Source organism: Haliotis rubra, unplaced genomic scaffold (assembly GCF_003918875.1).
Source record: "Haliotis rubra isolate DU_JTF1 unplaced genomic scaffold, ASM391887v1 Scf620, whole genome shotgun sequence".
Taxonomy (NCBI): Eukaryota; Metazoa; Mollusca; class Gastropoda; order Lepetellida; family Haliotidae; genus Haliotis; species Haliotis rubra.
The window spans coordinates 270471-290657 of NW_025767325.1; the positions used below are offsets into that span (position 1 = coordinate 270471).

Below are 20187 nucleotides of genomic sequence, written 5' to 3' on the forward strand. Positions count from 1 at the left end.
GACATGAACCTGAGATGTAATGATGGTTATGTGTGGCTGAGTGTGTCTAGCAACTCATTAGACTTCTACCAGAATAATTTCCTCCTCAGCAAAGGTGCTGCCTCTCTATGTCTGCCACTAAAGGGCCACTCTTCCCTCTTTGCTAGATAAAAAGAGTATTGATTACCTTGTTCAGGTCAAGCTTATTACAGCTATGATTTATATGTAGCATATCTGCACAAATGAATCCTCAGAAAAAACAGTCTATTCATATAGGAAAATATACTCTTAGCAACTAGGAAAATATTCCATCCACAATATATATTCCATAGATACTCCATCCAAAGAGCAAGTAAGTGAGTTTAGTTAAGCGGCCTTCACACAGCAAACTAAAGTTTGACAACACATGTGGTTAAAATTTTAAAAGTTGTCGCGGCGGGGTGAAACCGCAGAAACGGAACAGACACTCATGGCGGGGGTCATCTCAAAATCTATTCCGGGAGACCTGTTGGTTCCTCGTCTGTCGTAGTGTCATAGTCACGACTTAAAGGGATGACAAGTGGTGCCACAGTTGCCTGTTGTAAGCCATCCCGAGACCAGTAACCTTGTTCAATGATGTTAGCTACCTTGTTGACACAGTTCTGCCAAGTTTCAGTCGTGGTTTTGTTAAGGGATTCCTTAACCAAAACCTCTACATCACGTAATCTAAAAGTTGTGTTTGATCTGGCAACATCTCCTTTGACAATACCCCATATCATTTCAATGGGGTTAAGGTCACAGTGATAGGGTGGAAGTCACAGAATATCGTGACCCTAACTTTTTATGTAACTGTCAACTTTGTAGAAAGGTTCACCTTTGTGGGTTTTTATGATCTCATATAGTTGAGGCTTCATTGCCTTTGAAGGCCGTGCTATCTGAAATTTGTCGAGCCATGATATCATATCACCTTTTCGACTGTTCGATGTCGGGGCTTTACTGTCTGGGTCCTGCACGCTGTGGTATGGGGCATTGTCCATTACGATAAAAAACTTCTCTGGTAGAGCTGGTACCAACTTGTTTTCAACCCAATCGAGGAAAACCGCACCATTCATCTCGGAATGGTTGTCTCTGTTCAGGGTTCGAAATCGCTATATAAATTCTGCACCAGTGCAGGTGAAAATTGTCTTGTGCAGCCTATATCTCTTACCGGACTGCACCAGGCGCAGCTTGAAAAAAATCGTATTACATTCGAAGAATAATTTAAAAAATCGATTACTAAAACGTTTGATACGTTAGCGATACGTAAACAGTGGTTTACTTCCACATTGACAAAAATAGACTTGACCTAAATAGGGGCTTCATTTGCATATTCATCATGACAATGAACCAATCACAAACTTTTCGAGTTTTTCCTGATGTACCCATGCCAAATTGTTCATAAAGAAGAAACATTAATTAAATAAGTAAACTGGCCATGAAAACAAAGGATTCGCGAATACTTTGGGTGATGAGTCAGTTGGTCATGATGGACAATGCCTGTTGTCTTCATCAACTGCTAATTCTTCCTACATAGCAAAATATTCAGAGAAGACAGACTACTGTTGTACCTTCTAAGACAAGATGGAACAGTGTACTCAAGCCTTGTATATATGGTACTTGTTGGTCCTGCCTGGCGCCTCGGCATTAATGGGTACAACAAAGGATTGGTCGGCTTCGAGTCAGTAGTAATGTGTCTGAGTGGGGTATTCATGCTTCATATGCGGCATGGTATCTCTCAAGTAGGCTAGCACTATAAAAACCTAGCTTCAGTCTGGGGCTAGTACAAGCAACCCCTTGTCTACGTACATACACACGCATAAGCACGTCGTCATATGAGTAGAAATATTCTCAAGCCGCGATGTTAAATGGTACTTCTACTCTCACCTTGTAGTGACGGGTACTAAATTCCAACTAAGCTCTATGGTACATATTCCCTAACTTAGGGCCTTTTTGGCCTCTCGAGGTGAAGTATTATCAGTCACTTTCTTCTGCGCCAATCTTCAAAGAAGTGACATGCCTCCATAAAGTCAAAGATGATGATTAAGTCCTGTTGTTCTTGATGAGGGCTCTATATATGTTTTGCTTTATTCCAATCAGGAGAGTCTTTCGAGACATTAAGATATTTCAGGTAGACCTACTTTTGAGAGACCTACGCTTTGGCTCCGGTTCGCGGTGCAAAATGTCTGAACAAAATCTAAGAAGCCGGTCAGACCATAGAAAATCCCTGTCGACATTATCCCATAGTTATGACTTAATTTTCGCTGAGTGGAAGTGACTTATATTTCTCTGATAACAGGGACATGATACAGGCTTTCAATACTGTTGCCTGAACATACTTCACTGCCGACTCCAAATTTGTTTCCCCTGATTGGAGTCACTAGGCAAGGAAATAGACTGACCAGTAGCATAAATCTGACTGTACCTTTGACTCCAGAAGATTAGAATGTGACAGTTCATAGACATGGATATTACTAAACAAAATACAAAGTGAAGATTATGCTTACAGACTTCCTCACTACACATCCCTTAGAATTGGTCTATTTCCCAAAGGACACACCAATCCTTGGGTATTTTACTGCACTTGTAAGGCAGAAAACTTTCATTAAGCTGACTCAACTTTATCTTATTGACATCATGCGTCACAGTTAGCGTCCACACACAAAGAGATTCTATAATGAAGCATAATTCTTTTGCCACTAGATCTCCAATCAATATGGAGCATCCACTGTTTGCAATAGTGATCTCACCCCAAAACATGCATACTGGAGCATCCACTGAGGCCACAGTGATCTCCCATCCCATTTTCATCTACAAGACACTGTGCATCCACAGTGATCACCATCCACCAGAGAAAACACTGTTACCATTGTGATATCCCACCCCAGTACTATCTACACTGTGCATCCACAGTGATCACTCATCCTAGCACCATCCACCAGAGAAAACACTGTTACCATTGTGATCTCCCACCCCAGTACTATCTACACTGTGCATCCACAGTGATCACCATCCTAGCACCATCCACCATAGACCAGAGAAAAACACTGTTACCATTGTGATCTCCCACCTCAGTACTATCTACACTGTGCATCCACAGTGATCACCATCCTAGCACCATCCACCAGAGAAAACACTGTTACCATTATGATCTCCGACCCCAGTACTATCTACACTGAGCATCCACAGTGATCACCATACACCTGTAGAGAAAACAGTTACCATTTTGATCTCACACCCCAGTACTATCTACACTGAGCACCCAGTCACTGTAGTGATCACCCACCCCAGTACTATCCCCATATGGAGCAACCATTGTGGATGACTTCCCACTCATGATTCTCTCTGCAGCAAAAAATGATCTGTTCTGCACCATACCCTACGTCAGCTGTAGTGAGACATGAACCTGAGATGTAATGATGGTTATGTGTGGCTTGAGTGTGTCTAGCAACTCATTAGACTTCTACCAGAATAATTTCCTCCTCAGCAAAGGTGCTGCCTCTCTATGTCTGCCACTAAAGGGCCACTCTTCCCTCTTTGCTAGATAAAAGAGTATTGATTACCTTGTTCAGGTCAAGCTTATTACAGCTATGATTTATATGTAGCATATCTGCACAAATGAATCCTCAGAAAAAACAGTCTATTCATATAGGAAAATATACTCTTAGCAACTAGGAAAATATTCCATCCACAATATATATTCCATAGATACTCCATCCAAAGAGCAAGTAAGTGAGTTTAGTTAAGCGGCCTTCACACAGCAAACTAAAGTTTGACAACACATGTGGTAAAATTTTAAAAGTTGTCAAACTCGCGTTTTCACACGTGAAACTCATGTCAAACTTTCGTGTCATTTGAGCGCCATGTCTTTATCTGTGCGGTCATGTGACAATTTTGTAGACTGTGATTGGTTGTTTCTGAACTAGTGTTGAGAATAGGAAACCAAATCCACTATCGATTATCAGAGGATTGTGGCGAACGATTATCCATTTTTAATGTAATGACCAATTTTAAGGGTTTTTTTCAAATTAATGTTGTTGTTTTTTATAACTAATGTTGTCATGCAATGAAATGAACGCATGCAAGAAAGACACTGGAACTGTAATAAAACAATAAAAGTGGTTAAAATTTTACAATGTGCATAGCTTTACGCTGTTGAGCGCATGTTTGTTCGTGAATATTTGTCAGATTTGAAGGTTAGTTTACTTCATTCAAAGGTGTTAAACAAAAACAACAAAATTCCGATTAATCGAAAATATGTTTTTTACAATCGATAATTATTTTTAATCCTTTCGATCGATCTTCGATTATCGGAACATCACTATTCTGAACAACACAAGTTTGACAAGACTTCACCGAAAATTTGAAGGAAAAGTTGGTGAGAATAGAGGCCAATCCTATTTCTCAACAACAGTTTGACAACTCTGAAATTGGTGTTGGTGGGTCGGAATGTTCACACTCTCTACAGTCCGTTTGAGTCAGAAACGGACCGATGAATTGCAAATTTTATCATTGTACAAAATTGCCACATAAAGATAAATAGTACACATGTTTATCATTTACTAATACCCAACAGCTTTCTTATATTTGAAAATTTTCCGGACTCCACCAAAAAAGTTGTTTAAGAAACTATCATCATTGAAAACGCAAAAGTTGTTATCTGTCGCGGCGGGGTGAAACTGCAGAAACGGAACAGACACTCATGGCGGGGGTCATCTCAAAATCTATTCCGGGAGACCTGTTGGTTCCTCGTCTGTCGTAGTGTCATAGTCACGACTTAAAGGGATGACAAGTGGTGCCACAGTTGCCTGTTGTAAGCCATCCCGAGACCAGTAACCTTGTTCAATGACATTAGCTACCTTGTTGACACAGTTCTGCCAAGTTTCAGTCGTGATTTTGTTAAGGGATTCCTTAACCAAAACCTCTACATCACGTAATCTAAAAGTTGTGTTTGATCTGGCAACATCTCCTTTGACAATACACCCCATATCATTTCAATGGGGTTAAGGTCACAGTGATAGGGTGGAAGTCACAGAATATCGTGACCCTAACTTTTTATGTAACTGTCAACTTTGTAGAAAGGTTCACCTTTGTGGGTTTTTATGATCTCATATAGTTGAGGCTTCATTGCCTTTGAAGGCCGTGCTATCTGAAATTTGTCGAGCCATGATATCATATCACCTTTTCGACTGTTCGATGTCGGGGCTTTACTGTCTGGGTCCTGCACGCTGTGGTATGGGGCATTGTCCATTACGATAAAAAACCTCTCTGGTAGAGCTGGTACCAACTTGTTTTCAACCCAATCGAGGAAAACCGCACCATTCATCTCGGAATGGTTGTCTCAGTTATCTGTGGACTTTGCCCTGAATACCATGTCGCAGCCTGGGAGAAAGCCTTTGCTGGAGCAACCAGCATGGAGAATGATTAGTCTCTCTCCTTTCCCTAGTGGCAGCTTTCTACGTGACCCCTTATCACCCCAATCGGGTACCCACTGACTGCTGGCAGTGTGCGAGGCATTGACCCAGGTCTCATCCAAGTACACTGGCTCGAATCCTTCCTCGCGCTTCTTCTTTATAACCCTGAGAAAATTATTTCTCAAGCGAACGATATCAGGGCGTTCACCGAGTACTGACCTATTCTCCCCCGAAATTTTCTTATAACGATACCAGAAAGAGTGTAAGAGTCGCCAGAGTGTGTACTTTGATACTCTGAGGTTGTGTTCTTGCTTCAAATGCTTTTTCAAAATTTTCAGTGACATGTATTTGTTTTCAGAATAGAGCTTGTTGATAGACTGCCTTACAAGGTTCTTTTGAAAGTTGTCCAAATGTTTTAATTTGTGTGATTTTGACACGACCACTACCAGCTTCGCATCACCCTCACAATGTTTGTGTTCCAGAACATTTGTCAGTACCCTTGCTGATACTCCTAAAGCTTTTGCTGCCCGCTCACGGAATTTATTAATGGCATAAAATGGTTTGCCCCTTTCGGCTTCAGCACGGAAAAAATCGTACACTTCAATCATCAACTGTTTCACGTCAGCATTCAACTTCATTTTTCATCAGGCATGTGTATCCCGTGCACGACAAGATAGTGTCTGTTCCGTTTCTGCGGTTTCACCCCGCCGCGACAGATAACAACTTTTGCATTTTCAATGATGATAGTTTCTTAAACAACTTTTTTGGTGGAGTCCGGAAAATTTTCAAATATAAGAAAGCTGTTGGGTATTAGTAAATGATAAACATGTGCACTATTTATCTTTATGTGGCAATTTTGTACAATGATAAAATTTGCAATTCATCGGTCCGTTTCTGACTCAAACGGACTGTAACTCGAGTTTGACAACATTTGTTGTCAAACTTTAGTTTGCCTGTGGAGACCGCTAAACAGCAAACTGAAAGATATTCTTAAGTTACCTTGACACCAAATCTCTTCAAGCGTCTGATTCTAAAGCATTATTTTCTTCAAATTGACAGTTCTGTGACCTTACTCATTTTGAACATTTGTCACTTGACTGTTTGGCATAAATGAGCCCATTAACAGTGACCATTATGCCACGAGACAAGGAGTCATGTCGCATCAATATCACCATCAGCATCTGCCTGTTATCTATGACAAAGTGGCCATAAAACATGTGGAGAAGGATTACATTAAACTGAAGCGATGTTAATAGGGCTAATTGCTAAAGCAATATGTCTAGCTGTTACATATATGGCATTAACTGGTGGCTCTGAATCTCTTGGGGCAAGTCAATGGCAATTCAAACACACTGGCATTACCAACAAAAGGTCAACATCACTAGGAAATCTGCAAGATATTGGCACATTGCAAATGTTTTCACAACTTGATGATTGACTGGAACACAAATCTAACAAGCAGCAGTTCTATGCATGGAGGTGGTTCGTTCTGAACAATATGACTTTTCACCAACAAATCAAACATTGGTTCCATTCATCCAAGTGCTGTATTCTGCCATTAGGTTGTTTGTAGAAAAAATATGACTATTGATTGGAGGCTAGATTTTATGGAACAGGCCAATATGAGGACAGAGAGGTTTTAATACTGACGATATTAACGTGTAAGTGTTTTGATAACTTGGACCTCTGAATATTAAAGCACTCACAGAGAAATACAAGTGAACACTGAACAATCAGAATTTACTGGCACCAGTTCAAGGTGTTATACAATGATAATACAATACAATGTTCAACAACAAGAAACAGAAATCTTTCAAATATATCTAAATCAATTCATGAATATGTTCTGATACCAGTATAGACTAGTAAACCTGTGATGAGTGGACATGCATACGTCAGTAAGTGAGTGAGGGTTGTACCCCACTAGAACATGTTGGAGTGAGCGAGTGAAGGGGAGTGAGTGCGTGCATGTGTGAATGAGTAGTTGTACCCTACTTGGACATGGAGTAAGTGAGGGAAGTACACCACTCGGACATGGAGGGAATGATCTAATGAGTGAAGGAGAAAGTGAGGAGAATAGACCACTTGGACACATTGGAGTTGGTGTTGGCAGTACACAATTTGTACATGGAGGAAATGATCTAATGAGTGAAGGAGAAAGTGAGGAGAATAGACCACTTGGACACATCGGAGTTGGTGTTGGTAGTACACAACTTGTACTTGGAGGGAATGATCTAATGAGTGAAGGAGAAAGTGAGGAGAGTAGACCACTTGGACATGGAGTGAGTGATCTAATGAGTGAAGGAGAAAGCGATGAGAGTAGACCACTTGGACATGATGAAGTGAGTGATCTAATGAGTGAAGGAGAAAGTGAGGAGAGTAGACCACTTGGACGTGTTGGAGTGAGTGATGTAATGAGTGAAGGAGAAAGTGAGGAGAGTAGACCACTTGGACGTTTTGGAGTGAGTGATCTAATGAGTGAAGGAGAAAGTGAGGAGAGTAGACCACTTGGACGTGTTGGAGTGAGTGATCTAATGAGTGAAGGAGAAAGTGAGGAGAGTAGACCACTTGGACATGATGAAGTGAGTGATCTAATGAGTGAAGGAGAAAGTGAGGAGAGTAGACCACTTGGACATGTTGGAGTGAGTGATCTAATGAGTGAAGGAGAAAGCGATGAGAGTAGACCACTTGGACATGATGAAGTGAGTGATCTAATGAGTGAAGGAGAAAGTGAGGAGAGTAGACCACTTGGACATGTTGGGTGAGTGATCATGATGATGAGAGTAGACCACTTGGACATGATGAAGGAGAGTGATCTAAGCAGTGAAGGAGAAAGTAGGAGAGTAGACCACTTGGACATGATGAAGTGAGTGATCTAATGAGTGAAGGAGAAAGTGAGGAGAGTAGACCACTTGGACGTGTTGGAGTGAGTGATCTAATGAGTGAAGGAGAAAGTGAGGAGAGTAGACCACTTGGACGTTTTGGAGTGAGTGATCTAATGAGTGAAGGAGAAAGTGAGGAGAGTAGACCACTTGGACATGAGAAGGAGTGAGTGATCTAATGAGTGAAGGAGAAAGTGAGGAGAGTAGACCACTTGGACATGTTGAAGTGAGTGATCTAATGAGTGAAGGAGAAAGTGAGGAGAGTAGACCACTTGGACATGATGAAGTGAGTGATCTAATGAGTGAAGGAGAAAGTGAGGAGAGTAGACCACTTGGACATGTTGGAGTGAGTGATCTAATGAGTGAAGGAGAAAGCGATGAGAGTAGACCACTTGGACATGATGAAGTGAGTGATCTAATGAGTGAAGGAGAAAGTGAGGAGAGTAGACCACTTGGACATGATGAAGTGAGTGATCTAATGAGTGAAGGAGAAAGTGAGGAGAGTAGACCACTTGGACATGTTGGAGTGAGTGATGTAATGAGTGAAGGAGAAAGCGATGAGAGTAGACCACTTGGACATGATGAAGTGAGTGATCTAATGAGTGAAGGAGAAAGTGAGGGGAGTAGACCACTTGGACATGTTGGAGTGAGTGATCTAATGAGAGACGGAGAAAGTGAGGAGAGTAGACCACTTGGACGTGTTGGAGTGAGTGATGTAATGAGTGAAGGAGAAAGTGAGGAGAGTAGACCACTTGGACATGATGGAGTGAGTTCTATTAACTCTTGGGACAGTATTCAAATTATATCATGGCATTTCCACTTAATTTTGGAGGGAAGCCCAAAGTGAAGCAGTTTCCAATGATTGTTTAGAGAACTGCTTCAAGCTTACAAACAAAGAATGATAAACATGATGAATCAGCGATTTTGTACCCAAGCCTTCGACTCTGCACAACAGATTGCAGTGCTGTTACTGCAAATCCTGATTCTCCAGCAGTCTGGGCCCTTAATCTATTTCATAACATGTTCAATGCAAGCAACAGAAATGAAAACATAACGACACAGAAACCCTTCAAGGTCACATGTTTCCATATCGGATTTATAGATATCTGACCTATAAAGAAATGTTGGAAAGGATGAAAAACAAAAAATGATGAGTAAAGTAATCTGATTTCCGAATGTTTTACATTGCTTGACATTTCGCTGAATGGTCAGTCCAACAGCAGAGCTATCAACACTAATTCTGTTTCATCTATGCTCTTAATCTGTTCAGAAACAAGTAGTCAGATATGTTTTTTCATGTTTTCAGATGTCAACAAATAACTCATTATTTCATCAAAACAAAACAATGTCATACATGAACAAACTCCAATCAGACTACATACGTCTGAACTGCTATAAAAAATCAGGTTAAGACATAAGACCATTCTGTCTCAGTTCAGTTTTGAGGAAGGAAATCATGACTGTTTTGAAACTAAGAACAATTTCCAACTGACATCAACACAATTTAATTTCAAATTCCAAACATGACTCATTTACAACTAACCTAAAAGTCCTTTAACTGGAACTCCCCAACACAATACAATATTTTCCAAGCTGAAGAAAATATTCTCGTCATAACCTCAATAACCCTGTCGCCATCCTGTCAGGAAAGTATATGAAACATTAATCTCCAGTGTATAAAAATAGCCTGCATCTAGCCAGCATCAGTCATCACTATAGACATCCCATGTAAGCGATAATTTCTTGTCTATTTGCAGACCTCCCTGATGGTTTGTTTCCCTATCTGAATTGTCACAGAGAAAATCAATACAGGTTCTTATTCTCTTCCTGGCATTGCAGCAACAAGTCAAGGTATTACAAGCATGTCAGGAATGTGTGCTACAGGATTCTAACATCATTACTTTCAATTTAATGATAGGGCAGCCTGAAAATGCTAGCCTCAGTTTCCCTTTCAACTTGAAAATTGGTATGCTTGAAATCTTCCAAGACTATCCTGCAATTTGAATGATATGGATGTGAAAGCTGTGCCATCTTTGTGTTAAAGATTATTGAACTTATATATTGATGTGTATGCATGTCCAAATGGATCAAACTACCAGCCTTCTAGTGCAAACTTATGCTGGTTTTATAGTGCTAGTCCTTTGAAATACCATGCTGTAGACTACCCCGGATAGTTGTGGATACCTACTCAGCCGCAGCACACAGTCTCTGAGCTAACCATGATGCAGTCAAAAATAAATTAAAAATTAAATAAATAAATAAAATAAAATAAAAAATGACGCAGTCAAGAATGAAACTAACCATTTCCCACTTTCCAGGCTGAAGCTCTACCTTCAGAACACAGAGTGCCCCCAAAGGACCATGGGATCACACAACCAACCTTCTGCCTCCTACCTACAGAACACAGACAGTGAACCAAAAGACCAAGGGATCCAGGAAGAGCAGACCAAGGATGTTAAAGCTCTCAGTAATCACATCATAAACCCAGATTGTTTCCTCCAAAACAAGGACAGTGAAACATATTCTTTGTGTTTCCTGCCATTATATTGCCAGTACAGTATATTGATGAAACTCTCCACGAAATCATTCTGGCTGTCAACTTACAAAATTGAAAATTGTTGTGATATTCAAGCAACCATATTTATTATTGCCAGAACTGAAGATATTTAAATGACCATCAAACTGACACTTCACAAATGTCACACAGGTAAGTCCAGATTTGAATGTTGTTCAGTATATATCCTGAAGGCCTACAGATCCCCTGGACCACAGTACCTCATTTGTGCTGCCATCAATGTGAATATTGCAGGAGAGATTTCAAAACTGGTGTTCTTCAGAACATAACAGCTTCTTTCTAGACAATGATATGGAATTCAATGCAACTTCAGTGGCAATGCTTCTCTTCGTGGCAGCGTCTGGAGAACATGCCAGTGCTTAGCTAATAGCCCCCAATCCCCTTACACAGGTTCTTACCCCAACCCTAAACCATCCGTAAGTTGCACTATAGCTTCTTTCAAAGAAACTAAATCCTTCTTTTCTATATTTTATGCCAATTGTCATTTTTGTGTGCTGAACTGTGGATATATTGGTAATTTAAAGCAACCTGACCTATCTAACCCATTTTAGGTTGGCTTTAACAGAAAACACACATTCTTATTTGCGGCCAAAGTAGGCATGATAAGAAGTGCAGTTCCAGTTCAAACCGGTTACCAGCTGGTTGTCAACTGGATAAGATGATCAGGCTTGGTGGTCACAATCTCAAGCAATGTTTTCCAGTTCAACACTTGATTATTCACAGAGCACCATCTTATGTTAAGTAAGCTGTCACACACAAAACAAATCACCCAAGTACTAGTAGAAGTAACATCTGTAATTCTAAAATGGCAAGAACACTACTGAAGTTCCACATGCATTTGCAGTCTGGAAAGAGGATTGTGAGTAATCTCATTTCTTGACTCAAACCCTGTGTGTGTACAGGCTATTAAGATTTCTATAATTTCATGACTCACTGGGTTTTTTTTTTATCAACTCTCAGAAATAGATAAATATCAAAGTCATTATAGATCCCATTATTCCACTTGCACATGCAATACCTGAGCGCATCTAACAATCATTTCAAGATTTTGCAAGTCGCACGCAATAAATCGACAACGCACTGGGTGATGAGAGCTGACGGATAATACATGAATGCAAGAGAAAAATGGGACGGGGGATATCATCCCATGGTTTTGATCTATGACCATTGAGAAAATGACATGATGGGGACATTTCCAAAGGACAACAGCAGCATGGATTGTTAGCGCAATGTAATCAGTTACATAGCTACTAATATTAAGTAATGGAGTCAGTTATTGAACTGATGACAAAAAAACCAACAGTGATGAGTGAAAAAAAATGTTGTTTTGTGCCACAGTCAATCACAGTGTTTTGGGCAAAAGAAGTGACTAAGAGTATCATCATTGTTCCAAACCATACAATCGCAGCTATTTGCAATTACAACAATAATAACTGAATATGGTTCTTAAAAATATTTCAGCACTCAAGTTTGGCAGGAATCATGTAAATTCAATCCAAACAAATATAAAGAACCTGAATACACATGTGTTCGAGTGTCAGATGGTGACTATTGTCATTACAACGACAACAACGACGACGATGATGATGATGATTAGAAGTAAGTAGTTTGGTGGGGATGATGACAATGATTATATTGAACTTAAAAGCAAAACACACATTGTAGATATGTTTCTAGGTTAGCGCGCATCCGATGTACAAATGCATGCAGGTGGTCAGCAACAAAAAGCACAAAAGCAGTCCTGTCCATCAGGTGTTTCATCACATCCGTGAGAGGACTCATGTTACTGAACAGATGATCTTATTGTGTTGTTGAACTGATGAGTGAGTGAGTGAGTAAGAGTGTGGATGGTAGTTCAAGCTATTTTGCAGACCCAGGACAAAACAAAACTGTAAACAAGCATTGTCACTAAGGTGACATAATCCCCTGCCGCAAATTATCAAATCAAACTTAAAAAGTAATGAAAGTTTAAGATGTCAAATGTCAACAAAAACATGACCAGTCAACCTCTCTTGATATCTTGCTCTTTAGTTGTTCAAACACACAAATATTTTCAAGACTGACTCTGACCTTGACATGAATGTCATAGTGTATGAAATATGCTAAAATGGTACTAAAGAAATTGCTTATTGAAAAACATTCAAGGGAAGTCTTGAAAGTCTATGAAGAAAATGCAGTGAATTCAGGTTAACATGCTGAAATCTTCAAAGTGTCGCAGTGACCTTGAAAATTATGTGAAGGTCACCAAAACAGGGCCCTGAGCCTTCATTAGATGAAACTTGGTGTCAAATATGAACAAAACCCAGTGAATGGTTTTTGCGATATCTTGCTGACTAACTTAACACGCAATATAACATGCTGAAATCTCCCAGTGTCTTTGTGACCTTGGAAATTAAGTTAAAGTCACTAAAATGGACTGGGCCTTGCACTTTCCCTAAATGAAGCTTGGTGTCAAGTACGAAGAAAGTCCAGTGAATGGTTCTTGAGATATCTCGCTGACCATCTTAACATGCAGGTTAACATACTGAAATCTTCAAAGTGTTGCTGTGACCTTGAAAATTAAGTGAAGGTCACCAAAATCGACTGGGCCCTGTGCCTTCCCTAGATAAAGCTTGGTGTTGAATATGAAGAAAATCTAGTTAACGGTTCTTGAGCTATCTTGCTGACAAGAGTAAAACGTTAAAGTCCCCTTGTGACCTTGAAATGAAGGTCAAGGTCACCAAACCTGACTGGGACCTTTCTTATACTGTGATGAAACTAGGTACCAAATATGAAAAGAATCTAGTTAACGGTACTTAAGATATTCCAATTCGTATGTACGGATGGACGGACAGAGCCTAAAACTATATTATATTGTAACTACAGTTACAACAAATAGAATTGTAATTTTGGTTCATTATAACCATGGTTAGTTTAATATGTTTTGAGTAAAATATACAAAGAGGCAGGGACCAAAAGAGAAGTTATATATCAGAAGGTATATGTCAGTTCGTTATAATGTGTGTACGATATAAAATGGTTTATACTGTATGCTGAAATTGTAATTTGCCTTGCTGTAATTACATATGGTGGAACAGTTGTAGTGAAAATATACAATGCCACAAATGTCTTAAATTTAGTTGCCTGGTGGGGTGTAAAAACATTCAGTCTACCACTCCCAGATATCCAAAAGTTTCATCGACAAATTCTTCAAGCACTATATTTTGACCAAGATAAACAATTTGCACCACACTACCTACCAAGGATGGTATTTAGCTCTATCCCCACTATTCCAAACCAGGTTTGTGAATGTATAAGATATACTAAGGGCTCTGCAGAATTTCAGACATTGTTTTTGCAGGGATAGTATTTGGTGAAATACATTTTTCAGTTAATTTCTTCCCTTGCCAGTGATCACATGATAATGCCACGGACAAACAGGCTTACAAAACATCTTCTGAAACCAACCAGGAAAATACCTATGCACAAGTCCTGGAGCCAGTCTCACCATCTTGGCAACAACAAACCATCTTCAGTAACCATCAAACACTCATCACTTCCTCCAGGCCATCTTCAACAACTCTGCACCAAAGAAGACAAACCTCCCAACACGTGGGTGTTAATGCAGGAATTCCTCATGGGCGTATGGCCTGGGGTCCTCCTGAGAACATGTTAATAAGTCAGTTTATTATGATTAAAGATGAAAAGATCGATTGTACAGGATTATGCTGATGGCCGGCCAGCATAGCCAATAAGGGCGGGGCAACCTTGGGCAACTGGTCAATCAATGGTAGTCAACTTATCTTGTTAGGGGAAGCAGTGCAATAAATACAAGGCTTAAAGGCATGTTCCTGCTGTACTTTATGCAGTAATTGGGAATAATAGAAACTTCCCGAATCAGCAATTTACAGATTTCTTCACGCAGACATTAGTATTATCGACACTGCTGTTTAAGTCCTCAGGTTCCACAATCAACCATGCAACAAATCACGTCCTAAAGTTTGTCACATCCTGAAAGGTCATATTTGACATATGGTGTTGGAAACTTCAAGGCTGCTTTTTTAAACATTTTAGTCATTGCTGTTTCAGCACCATTATGATGCCTCGAAGACTTTGTGCACATTAAACATAAAGCTATGAAAGACTGTCAGTAGTTTATTCAGTGCTCCAGATAATATTTCAACATCATTAGTACGTACTCCTTATTTGTTCAATACAGGAGTACTGGAAAACCTTAAGAGAATTTAATGGAGTATCAGTAATCTTGTGTTTTGTTTCATATAAGCACCACAATATTGCTACTCTTGTGTAAACAGGTCAATAAACAATAAAACAATAATTTTTCAGATATATACCTCTGTAAATGATTCTTAGACCATACACCATTGCTCTGATGCGTATCTGCTACATTTTCTAAATTATTTCCTACCGTATCGTGCATATTTTTTATCCATACATGCGCCGGTACGGCCCTTATCTGGAGCCCTGTTATTACATATGAACACCATAAAGCTTAGTCTTACAGCTTATCTTATTTGAGCAGCAATGTATAGGGCAGGGACTAATCTACAATTACAACTACATTATAAATCATTACTTGGGATAGTTTTTCATTCCAATTTTGACTAGCCTGCACGTGATCCTGTTCACAGCTGAGTGCAGTAAAAATCCATCCAGGTAGAGCAACATTGGTTGCTGAGAATACTTCTATAGTTGACTGCATTTGGCAGCTTCACTCCTGGGAGTTGCTAGAACTTCAGTACTGTTACACACAGAAGCCTTGGTTTCAGAGTTCGAAAACTGAACACAACATCGAATCGCCAAAACCATATTTGAGTAAATATCATCACTATATTTTGACCAATTCATTTTGGATTAAACATGATCACATTTGGAGACAATCATAATTATTATATATTTTGAAAACAAAACTCTGTGTAAATAAACATCAAAGGAATTTATCTTGGTTTACTCAAATTCACAACCAGTAAGTATATGGCATCTATTTCACTGACAAAACTAATAAAAAAGAAGTGTCCTTGATGCTTCTCTTAACAATATTGCACCAGAAGTAATGACAATATACCATAATACAAGACATGAATTTATGAAAAGAAAACTTTTAAAAATAATAATTTTAATTAAACAAATGGTTTCCCAGTTTGCTTGCCTTCAGCAAGTAGTCTGTATCCTAGATAAATCCCTGCAACATGTTTTACTTGATGGAAGGAAGCCCATCAATTCTCTCTATTCCATATTCACAACGGTACATTTAAAAAGTACGATCTGCCACCAGCCCCAGTCCTATGTATTATTAATGTTGTTTTGACATGCACTTCCATGCCCTATTACTTCCATAACTTACTAACACTTCTAAATTCAATCAGGATTTATCTCCTATGTAACAGCCTGCATCATCAACACGAGACACTCGCCAATGTTCCCTTTACAAATACAATTATGGACTTCTTATTCATCAGCCAGCAACACTGTTTCCCTTGAAACTACCTCCAACCTTTCCAGTGTAATTCTGTTAAGGGGAAACATGTAAGGCATCTACAACAAGCAGCAGGAACAGTGACATAAGCTACCTCCTAAAACAGACACGACTCATATGCTCAATCTGGGAATGAAATGTTTCAATAAAGGTCAGGGTCAAGATACCAAAATGATCATAATTCCGAGGGAGTGTAATGAGCTTTGTTTCATATGTTGGTTACTCATGAAGATCCAGGTTAGAACTGGTCTTCAGCAACCCATGCTTGTAAGAGGAGCGTAAGGGATCAGGTGGTCAGGCTTGCTGGCTTGGTTGACACGTCATCATATCCCAATTCCATAGATCGATGCTCATGATGTTGATGACTGGATTATCTGGTTCGGTGTCGATTATTTACAGACCGCAACCATACAGCTTGAATATTGCTGAGTGTGGCGTTAAATAACAAACCAATCAATCATATGTTGACAAGTCTGAACAATCCAGTGATTGGCATCATGAGCACTGATCTATACATCTAGGATAAGTGATATGAAATGGGAGTGAAATTCTACTTGAATCTAAAAGTCAATACTATCCATCTTGAAACATTACACTAAACAGTACTGAGTTTGATTCAGGGATAAGAATGGATTTTTTTCTCTGAACTTCAGCAGATAGCCAGGGACTTGAACCACTACATTTTGCCACTACATCTTATCGCACCCCATTACATTTTTGTTGTCATTTCTCATACTGAACCTGACACAATGGTTTGGAACTGTTGGTCAAATCAAACTGGTAAGAAAGCTCATTTCAGACTATTGTTTCTGTTATCAAGTTAGAGTTTGGTTGAAAACGACTAGTCCCTCTGAATTTTTAATTGTATCAGACTTACAGACAAGTGGCCATATTATCAATATATAATGTCCAGGTATCTTCAGTTTCAGAGAAATCATGTGGGTTCCTTTCAATCATACATTAAAAAGATAATTTAACACTGAAAAAGCTTCACATCATTTCATTTGAGAGACTATATGTCAATCAACTCTTGCTACAATGGGAATACGTCCCCAGATTGCCCAAGGTGTATCCACCACCACCAAATGTCTTATTATCCTTCTGGTCAAATTCTCAAATCCACGTCCAGCCTATATGAGCATGAATATCTGCTAGCACATCTTCAGCTGGACTCACACTGGCTCCCATCAGTTTTACAGACTGATGAACAGACTGCCCGTAAGTGCATTCCCCTAGCTGAGAAAGAGTCAGCCAGCGGAATAATTTAACAAACACGAAAGTCAGGCTGGGACTAACTTAGTATATTCACCCTTACCACAAATTTCATTGGCGCTCAAGTACATTGTTGTTATTGCATGACAGGGAGAGGAATATGGCAGAGGCTGGCGGAGTTCTTTAGCCTCAAGCACAGCATGGTGAAAGGTGATGGGATATCCAGTTGAAAACCTGCTCCAGTAAAAGCACATTCTCCCCTCATTTTGTGTTGACAGACAACGGCTTGTGTTTCTTTGACTAGCAGCAAGGATAACAGCATGTAATCACATTGTAGTGTTGTCCAACTTCACCTCATCATTGTCTCTTGCTGGAGTGAATGTTGTTACAGACATGCTTCATTCTGTCTGGGTGGCTTGGTGATTCTGGATAGACTGGAGGCAATCTGTGTTGGATATTGCACCACTGATTTTGGTTAATATTATCAGGAGAGAGTGAGTGGTAATATGCGAGTTATCACAATGTTTGAGTTATAAAACATTCCCAGTTCTGTTATTAAAAGCACAACATATTTCACTATTTTTACAACCTGCTTTAGAACTGACTACTAACATTCACTTAACCTTTACTGCTGACAATTTACATGATACTTAATGTTTGAACATAACAAACAGCAACATTCTTCTGAAATGCATATAAGCTAAAAATGGAAAAACACACACAACATTAATTTCCAGAAGTTATTTATCAAATTTTAGAGATAGCCCTAAAACATCAAGTAACTGAATTCACATTAAATAAAGGAACCAGAATATGATTACATTACAATAGATGTGACTAAAGTAAACAGCACTTTAATGACACAAAAAAATCCAACATAGAAAGATCAACTCAAATACCCAAAATAAAATGACAGACTTCCAGAACTCAATTTTAGAAGCAACTGATAAATCATTTCTATCTACCCTAGGCTAATGTGTTTCAGGATCAACAGAAGCTCAGATTATGGTAACATGAACCATTACAATCAGTCTCAAATACCCACAGAGATTACAGCATTTCAAAGCAGGATTCTCCATACCCAATACCATCCTATTCACAATCCATTACCAGAATTAATCAGAAACTGCTATTAAGTAGGCCAAAGGTCAATAACGTTTCTGAGTACTCTGAGAGAAACCAACACAATCGGGCCCTAATAGGCAAAAATCCTGAACCAATTCCTCCAGGAATTGGCCTAAACATAGACTCCTCCACGCAGATCATGTTCCCTCCAAGCTGAGTATATATACTGACGGTTGTATAATTACCGAGTCAATCTCTTTGCTCTCTCAGCCCATCAATCCCTTTGTTTAGCTCCATTGTCAACAAGAAATCCCAATGCAAAATTGAGTTTATTGAAAGCAGTGATGGTGTTCGTTCCCCTTAGAGAGGAGCTCAGAGAACACCTGTCGTATCACATGACTTCTAGAAAACTGGAATTTTGGATTATTTGTTTAGAATAGTTGTTTGCTAACTTGTTGGTTTTATCATTCAAGAAACCATGCTTGCGTCTATTTGAATAAAAGAGAATTTATTGCAGAGTTTGTTTTTCAAATTTGAGTCAACAATGTATCAACAATTCGTTGCACCTATCAACATTGATTAATATATTTCAACGTGTCAGCAATATTGAAAATGGGTGATTAACTTCTCTACTAAACACATCAGCTATATGAATGTAGACTGTAAATTTTCACATCAAGGCCAGACGAGGGAAACAAATCATCAATGGGGAATGATGACCCACAATAACTGTCTGGGTACAACGACACACAAACAACTAGGTCAGCATGTCTAACCACCTAAACCATGTAGTAGCCTCTTACAGCCTGGACAGGTGGCTTGGAACCAGTTCTAACCTGGAACCCCAAAAGTGTTCCTGTTCACAACCATCTAAAAATCACACTCATTTTCAATTTTCATGGCACTGCAAGCAGCATGAACTCGAACCTAAAAACATGGCACCAAAATTGAACCAAATATATTGTCTTGACATTAAACAACAGATGAAGAACAATGAATTCATGGCAAACAAAAAACTGACAAAATGTAAACCTATTCTGCAGGCAAATATATTTCACAGCAGCCAGACAGAATTTCCAAATGAGGTCAAATATTTCATGCCAGTCAACATTTCCTGTTCATTTCCTGCAACTGGCCCATAGCATAGGACACGCAGGGGCAAGTGCTTGTAGTCCCTGCACCAAGTAGGTATGTTTGTAGCATTATACTTGGATTCCTCATAAAGTACTAGTACTTTGATACATCGTTCATAACCAACTGCTTGCAAGAGCTCTGAATTACAGAAAACTACGAATTTTATGTCAAGACCAGTCTGAATTATATAAGACACTTATTGCATTTTGCAAGATATTGTACCTGCATTTTGCTATTTTTTTAAAGCTTAAATATTGAAAGAATGAATAAACCACTTTGTCATGGCTCATGTGCAAAATATTTCAAGTACAATTAGTGAACACAACATTTCCTCGTGTCTGTAAAATAAAATTGTTGGAAATAAAACCTAGTAATTAGGTGTTCGCTCGTCACGCCGAAGACCCGGGTTCTATTCCCCACATGGGCACAATGTAT

At 39.2% G+C, this 20187-nt stretch overlaps 1 protein-coding gene across 1 annotated transcript in view; it reads right to left on the bottom strand.

Annotated features, from left to right (window-relative positions):
- LOC124256235 (inactive phospholipase C-like protein 2) overlaps positions 1–20187 on the bottom strand; it is a 222722-nt gene that overhangs the window by 160605 nt on the left and 41930 nt on the right.